General features: G+C 41.7%; 1 protein-coding gene across 10 annotated transcripts in view; it reads right to left on the bottom strand.

Annotated features, from left to right (window-relative positions):
* FANCC (FA complementation group C) overlaps positions 1–8,720 on the bottom strand; it is a 216,058-nt gene that overhangs the window by 160,123 nt on the left and 47,215 nt on the right. The window contains exon 1 of one of the 10 annotated variants that reach the window (XM_017871516.1): positions 5,990–6,142. The exons of the other annotated variants lie outside the window; for them this stretch is intronic. The gene's annotated coding sequence lies outside the window, so the exon portion shown is untranslated. Of the gene's footprint in view, positions 1–5,989; positions 6,143–8,720 lie in introns of those variants that run through there. 10 annotated transcript variants of the gene reach the window in all.

The raw sequence follows: 8,720 nt of genomic DNA, 5'->3' as shown, positions 1-8,720 counted from the left end.
CCAGAATCTACAAGGAACTTAAGCAAATTTACGAGAAAAAAACAACCCCATCAAAAAGTGGGCAAAGGATATGAACAGACACTTCTCAAAAGAACACATTTATGCAGCCAACAAACATATGAAAAAAAGCTCATCATCACTGGTCATTAGAGAAATGCAAATCAAAACCACAATGAGATACCATCTCACGCCAGTTAGAATGGCGATCATTAAAAAGTCAGGAAACAATAGATGCTGAAGAGGATGTGGAGAAACAGGAATGCTTTTACACTGTTGGTAGGAGTGTAAACTGCTTCAATCATTGTGGAAGACAGTGTGGAGATTCCTCAAGGATCTAGAACCAGAAACACCATTTGACCCAGCAATCCCATTACTGGGTATATACCCAAAGGATTAGAAATCATTCTACTATAAAGACACATGTATGTTTATTGCAGCGCTATTCACAATAGCAAAGACTTGGAACCAACCCAAATGCCCATCAATGATAGACTGGATAAAGAAAATGTGGCACATATACACCATGGAATACTATGCAGCCATAAAAAAGGATAAGTTCATGTCCTCTGCAGGGACATGGATGAAGCTGGAAACCATCATTCTCAGCAAACTAACACAGGAACAGAAAACCAAACACCGCATGTTCTCACTCATAAGTGGGAGCTGAACGATGAGAACACATGGACACAGGGCGGGGAATATCACACACCAGGGCCTGTCAGGGGGTTGAGGGGCTAGGGAGGGATACCATTAAGAGAAATACCTAATGTAGACGACAGGTTGATGTGTGCAGCAAACCACCATGGCACGTGTATATCTGTGTAACAAACTTGCACATTCTGCACATGTATCCCAGAACTTAAAGTATAATAATAATAATAATAATAATAATAATAAATTTCCAGATACACATGTACCGTAAAGACATCACCCATAGGCAAAGAAGAAAGGAAAAAGTATGATGGTTTATAAATGTGAATCAAGATGGACAGTACTTGATGAAGACAATAAAAGTTTTCAAATTGTTGAAATGTATTTCTGGTTTTTTTTTACCTGAGTTCGCTGTCTGAAAATATTAAAACCACCCACCAGGATGGGCAGCGACAACAGTCCTAGCACTTGCTCCCTCTTTTTCCTTCTAGTCCTCAAATAATGACTCCACTTTTCCAGTCCTGGCTTTAAGGAGGGGAAAATCCAAAACCTGCTTCCTGGACCCCCCATCTTACCTTTATGGCTACTGTTTTGCTCCAGAGGGCTTTGTCACAAAGAGTGAGAGACATTCAATTCACTACTCAGGGAAGAACAAGACAGTGTCATACTAAAGAAGACATATAAGGTGGCTTCCGTGCAGCTCCAAAAAATGCATGCCTTGAAAAACGGGGCTGATTCTTCAGATTTATGGTAATTTCAACTTTTTTCACAAATGTACTACTTTTTTTTTATCCCAGATAATCTACAAACCTATTAGACAATTGACAGCTGACTATATTTTTTGCTCAATACCAAAATCCTTTATCTTGCTCCAGATGTAAGTCCTTGACTTTCTTATGATTCTGCCTAGTGTCTGTACCTAAATTCATTTCATTACTAGCTCTTAGAGAAATACTGTTTAGCATAAGAAATAAAAAAGGTAAATGTTGTATAACATATTTCCCAAAAACTCAAGATGTTAACAAGTATTCTGTGCATACACGCACAGCATTTACTAATGTAGCAAAAGCAACTGGCATGAAAAATTAGAAAGAAATCCACATTTTCCATTTCTTGAGGAATGTCTTTTACCCAGTCCCTAAGGAATCAAAACGAACCACGATTTCACCTTCTCCACGTACGCAGACTAAAAACAACAGAAGCTGTTAGATCCCCAAGTATTTCCAGGAGAAAATAAAGAAATTAAATAAAGACCTTCAGAAATTCCTATGCAGAGGGGACTAAAGCAATGTCGTATGAGCAGAGATGCAGACGCTGGAACAGAAGGCCGTGTCCAGTGAAGGATCCATACATGCTTGATCCTGTCCGTTTCCTACCAGGTGGGAGCGGATGCTTCAGAAGCAGGAAGAGGTGAGGGGTGGGATAAAGTACCAAGGGAAGCCAGCCATGGGGCCATGCAAACATCCGAGATACTGAAAAGGAACTGGTTCACAATGGCATCAGTTTAGGACCACTGCCACTGCCCTTCTACTCACACATATAAATTGCTCAAGAGTTTGCTTGCAAAGTACTATTTTACAAACTCAAATCGCCATGGTACGAAGATACACCACTATCCACAAGGGCTCACAGTCTGAGTCACCAAGATAACATGGCTCAGATTCAAAGTACAGCAGGCAACAGAGTATTACCTCAGGACTAAAGGTTGCTCATTTTGGTGAATTTCTATCCTTTAGGAGGAGGATATATTCAAAAACGTCATGGAAAATGTACCTCACAAGAATACGGAGCTCACCAAGCACAATTCATGAGAGCAGAAGGAAGCGAAAGCATCAAAGCGCTTGAGCAGTGTCTGAAAAAAGGCAACAAAGAGGGAGGAGACACTGGGTGACAGGCTGGGGCCACGCACCCTAATTTATTCAAAACAAACAGAAAACCATCTCCCTTCACTTAGAATGGCCACTACCAGGAAAACAACAAGCGCTGACGAGGACACAGAGAAACCAGACCTCTCGAGCACTGCTGGTGGGAATGTAAAATGGTGCAGCGGCTACAAAAGACAGTATGGTGGTTCCTAAAAAAACTAGACATAGAATTACCATTGATCCAGCAATCCCACTTCTAGGTATATATCCAAAAGAATTAAAAGCAGGGTTTCAAAGAGATTTTGTACACCCAGCTTCATAGCAGCGCAATAGCCAGAAGTGAGAACAACTCAAATATCCATCAGTGGAGAAAAGGATACATGAAGTGTGGTGTATGCACACACTGGAATATCATTCAGCCTTAAAGAGGAATGTAATTCTGATACACACAGGAATAAATCTTGAAAACACTATGCTAAGTGAAATCAGACAGACGCGGAAGGACAGATAGTCTATGAATCCACACAGATGAGGTACCTACAACAGTCAAATTCACAGAGTCAAATTAATTCATGAGGGGAGACGGTAAGGGAATGTTACTGCTTAATGGGTCGAGTTTCTGTTTGGGATAACAGGAAAGTTCTGGAGGTGGAGGGCGGCAATGGTTAAACAATGTTCATGTAATCAATGCCACTGAATTACACATAAAAGTGGTTAAGACGGTTACAATCTTATTTATATTTACCACAATTAAAAAACCAACAACACACAAACGACAAACCTAGAGTGGCTCCAGTCATGGCTGGCCCAGCAGAGGTGGGGCCTGGAGAACATGCTGCACCCCTGCCCTGCCCTCCTCTCAGGGCCCCTCACAACAGTGCTGCACACCCTCCTAGTCTTCCACCCAGAAGCCCTAAGCCCTCCATTTCCTCTTTGTTAAGAGTTTTGTCCAGGCATCTCAGGGCCACGTCTTAGGGAGACTGGGATATCCCCCAGTGCTAGGGGTGAATCTGGATTCTCACAGACCAGGTAATTTCAAATGTTTTGTTCTCAGGGCCCATTTACACCCTTCAGCATTACTGAAGACCCCAAAGAGTTTTATATATAAAATACATACATAAATTATATATTTTAAATATATTAAATATATTAAACATATATATTTAAATATATATATATTTAAAATTTATTAAAAAATATTTATATGTTTCAATTATAAAATATAAAATATATAATTAATTATATAAAATATAAATGTATACATTTTTATATATAACTATATAGAACATATACCTTTAAATATATAACTAGAATATATACATTTAAATATATAACTATATAAAATATATATTTACACATATATAAATACATATACACACACACACCTGACAGAGTATGTATATATACTCTTCAGATGACTTTGTGAAGAATTAAGGATATATATATCAATATTTACCACCGGAAACGGAAACTGAGAAAAATTAAAAAGACAAAATATACAAACACACGTTCCATTAGCTGTCAGAGCGAAGTCATCATCATCCATCATGTAACCTCTCGACAAGGTCACCGCACACTAGTGAGAGAATGCGAGTGGAAAAGGCAGATAGCAGCTTAGCATTATTTAAAAACAGTTTTACCTTGTGAACCTCCTGAAAGGGTCTCGGGGATCCCGGGCCCTCAGCCACATTTCAGGAATGGCCAGTACGGACCGGCCACGGTGTTTACTTTTGCTCTCCTATCAAACTGCGGGAACGGGCATGTGACGGAACTACAGGGCATGATCACCAAACTTCAATGAAAGGCTTCTCAGTGTTCCTGTTTTAAATGAGTTCACTTTTTTCCATATCTGACACAGTCGCGTCTTTGGGTGACACTCAGAATGGTAAAAGTCACCTTGAGACCCAGGGATAAGGAAGCCTGGAGGACTGGCCAACGTACTGCAAACAGCAAGGAAGAATCACAGCCCGGTGTCCTCCCAGTGTGGTTGAGACAAGGAAGGAGTCGACTGTGAACTGCTCTTGTTGCTGAATCCACCATTCTTGGCTTTCCTGTGACTTGCAATTAAACACGTCCTAGCTGACACATCTCAGGACCTAGTCTGCTGAGCATATTTTGAAACCCATGAACCCACACAGTGCCTGGCACATGGTAGGAGCGTGATAAATACACACCGAACAAATGTATGGAAAATAAATCCATAAAAAAAACCACCAAGGTTGTTGCAGAAGAAAAATAAAATAAAACAGATAAAATTCAGATTGATTTTATGTTGACAGAAACCCTTGTAGCTCCAAGATTGTTAACATTTAAAATAAAGCTCATTTTAAGCCACACAAAAGTAGCTATATGTGGTACCTGTCGGGGGCACAAGAGTCTAAGAATGCTTTCGTTTGGTCTAAAACATCTCTAAGCCCGGAGAGCTAGGTCTACTCATGTCAAATACGGACCACATAACCTTCTCAAAGTGGGGGCGCCCTGATAAACAGCACTTTTTTCCCATTTCCCCTCAGCATGAGGTCCTTTCTCTCATGAAATAAGCACCAAACAGGAGATGTACGGAGAGAATGCTACAAAACACACTAGTTATGGAAAAAGAAAAAAAGACAAATCAAATACTTAGCTTCCAATCAATGTCATCAACTAGGGGCACCACGACCTTGTCAGAAAATATTTAAAACCCCCTAAAATATAATCAAATATAAACTTAAGAAATTTATGTTCAATTCCACTTTAGTTGACAAGATTCTTCCTCCTCCTTGATGAAAGCCTGATAACTATTTTTAATCTACTGAAATGTAATGCTTCTTTGCTTCACTTCACAGGGTAAGATTCGTCAATTTACCCCTGTGTTTGCGGCTTTTTTTTTTTTTTTCTGAAAGTCACAATAAAATACTCTTGTCCCCATCAAGTGCTTATGAGAGAAACAAATGGTATTTTTGCTCCTAAAACCAATGAGGTTTTAAGAAAACGTCCACTAGGAGGAGCTGGCTATTTCTCTGTTGAGTCAGTGGCATTCCACCTCTGAGATAGTCTAATCAAAAACACAGACCTGAAATTTGCAGATAATTTCAAACAAACCTCAATTGTAAACAAAATCTGGGTCTAAGGAATTGGAGGAGGCAACTTCAATCCAGGTGCAGAGTATGTATATATACTCTTCAGATGACTTTGCAAAGAATTAAGGAAATTGAATCTAGCCGATAACTCCGGGGATTTACTAAGCTCAATTCTCCCACCCAAGTCCCCAGTAATGTGGGGAGAGGAGCTATTCTCTGGACTTGGCTTCAAAGTAAAAGCATCCCTTCACCACAACGCTTGCCTTCGAGGCTAAGACAGAAATCCTTGACCTTGTTCTCCATCAGAGCACCAAAGAGCCATCATTCGGACTCAAAAACTACCAGCCTTCCCCCATGCATTCTGTTACAATGATTACTTCCTTTCCTTGCATTTCTTGTCCTCACTTCACTTACCTGAGAGTAAGACTGTTGGGTTTTGGTTAGACCAGTTGGAAAGTGAGCTGAGGAACACATGAGTTATTAAAATATTAGGAAGTCTTGCCTTGTGACTTGGCTCCAAGTTATTTCTGCCTCTCTCTCCCCTTGATTCCACAGGTAATTTATTACTACCTAAACAAAAACAAGGAACCCATACATTTATTAGGAGTCTATGACAAGAGCTCTGAAAATCACTGCAAATAAAAAGATGACAGTGTTCCCTGCTCTCAAGCAACTTATGGCTAATGAGGAAACTGCGGCCCATAAAGATAACCCTTCACACCCTGTGGGAAGGGCCGGGAGAGAAGGAAACACAGGGGGCTGCAGGGAGCATGAGGAAGGGGCGCCAGCCCGGCACAGAGGTGTCAGAGGCCCCAGAGAGAAGCGACGCTGTGCTAAGCAGGTCCGGAAGCATAAGCAGGAGTGAGCTAAAGACATCAAAATCCAATGCAGGGTGCTTGCTGCAACGAACAGCAAGAGTTAAGTTACCATTTGACCCATGGTTCTCAAATGTAAAAACTGTTGAGAGCTCCCAGTATTATCTAAAGTCATTTTTCTTGTTAAATATTAACAAACATAAAACAGTAAAGCCTTTATGCTTGTAACTCTTAATCACAAAATAAAAAATGTACAAATTAAATATCAACAAATCTACAAAATGAGTAAAATTTAAATTGACAAAATTAACTCAGCGTGATCAATGATGTGGTCATTGAAACTCACTTTGGACTCATCATGTGGGCTTGGTACTGACAGGCAGGTTCTGTTGACTGGCCAGTACCAACACATGCTGGGAGACAGCGTAATTCACCCATCACCTTCCTCTTCAGAACCGCTGCGCAACGGCACTGTCTGACTCAGCTCAATCACTTGTCTACACGTTCACCTCTGCTCTTTATAACCGCTCCCTATATTCAAAGTAGTGCTCCTTGGCACCAACACAAACACAACTCCAGGCACTGACATTTTAAGATATTACTTAGTTAGAACTGCAGGCATTTAGGTGTGTGGAAACATGAATTTTTTTTAAATTACCATCAAAATGAAAAATAGAAGGTGAAACCTTTGTAGAGAACCACAGCATCCTAATAAATCCCACCTGCCTAATCCCACTCATCTTTTGGGGCCTGCAAGCCTCAGATGGAGTTTAAATAACTGTATGCTATGGGTCACTGAGCTCACATAGGAAGCGTTCTTGTGGTTAGCTTTCAGTACTATGTAAAACCAAATATCTTCTTTCCTTTAAACTCTTTGCCCACGTGCCGTCCAGTTAAGATGGCACAGTAAATTCGCTCTTTGATGGACTCTCTTTACTCCAAACATACAGCAATGAGAGGGAAAACATAAAAAGAAAAAAGAAGAAAAAAGGAAAAGGATGCAGGCAAGCACACACACAAAATAAACAAACATTTCTATGAAATCGATACAGGACAGAAACACAAAGAGGCAAGGCCCTGAGGACAAAACCTTGAGCAGCCAGCCCCTCCTACGCTAGGATCCAAAAACAGGCAAAGAAACTAGGTTTGGGTCTCAGAAGGGCTGGGGGCTACACAGAGGCACAAAGGACAGAGTGAGAAACTAGCACCTCTGCTGGAAGGTGGGATGAAGGTGCTGACTGGAGGCCCCTCCATCCCGGAAGGAAGGCTCGCGGCGTCCTCGCCACCCATGCAGTGGCGGTCTAGGGAGGACGGAGGACACCTGCCAGGCGGGACCAGGCGTTCTGTGAAGCAGCCCGTGAATGCCCAGGGAACTCAGCCCCCACTGTGAACGCTGGGTCTGCACCCAGGCTCCAGGGAACTCAGCCCCCACTGTGAACGCTGGGTCTGCACCCAGGCTCCAGGGAACTCAGCCCCACTGTGAACGCTGGGTCTGCACCAGGCTCCAGGGAACTCAGCCCCCACTGTGAACGCTGGGTCTGCACCAGGCTCCAGGGAACTCAGCCCCCACTGTGAACGCTGGGTCTGCACCCAGGCTCCAGGGAAGCCAGATAGAGACAAGCGGAATGAGGCTACACAGGGGAGAGTGTGCGGAGAGGGAGAAAGAGGTGAAAAATGACTGAAGGAGTGAAAAGTTTTTAAAACCTCATTCAAAACATGTCATTTAACCAAAGTTCTAAAGTACATAAAGAAATAAATGCAACTAACAATATCAGACATTAGATCACAAATTCACTTCAGATGAAGTTAATCAGTCCAACAAATAGGTATATTTAGATGCTAAAAAATCCTAACAAAGGATACTTAAGATACTAAAATAATCCCAACAAAATATATTTAAGGTCATTTTAAAACCCACAAAATAAGTGTATTTGGGGTGCTTTTAAAAAAAAGCTAATTAAAAAATAAGTGTCAGTTGAAAAGGCAGAATTAAAAGAATCATCTGCAAAGTATGTAAATCAGGACTACGGTCATTAAAACCTAAAAACTCAGTGCAGAATATACTAAGACAGTAGACTTGAGAGGCAGCGCTGTGTCTTGACGAAACACCGCACATCCCTGGATCTGCAGCGCCACAGCTCGGGAGCCCAGCTGCCGGCCCCACAGCCCGGCCTCGCTCAGGCCTGGCCGGTGGCCTTTTGATCCCACAGGTGACTGAATGGGTCAGATCCGCACATCCAGGCTGTGAGTCCCACCAGCATTTTGCCTCTCCCCTACCAGTTGGTGGATATAGGTGAAGCGACTTTCATCTTATACAACCCCTGCAGAAA

Source organism: Rhinopithecus bieti, unplaced genomic scaffold (genome assembly GCF_001698545.2).
Source record: "Rhinopithecus bieti isolate Rb0 unplaced genomic scaffold, ASM169854v2 scaffold_6063, whole genome shotgun sequence".
Taxonomy (NCBI): domain Eukaryota; kingdom Metazoa; phylum Chordata; class Mammalia; order Primates; family Cercopithecidae; genus Rhinopithecus; species Rhinopithecus bieti.
This window is presented reverse-complemented; position numbering and strand designations above follow the sequence as displayed.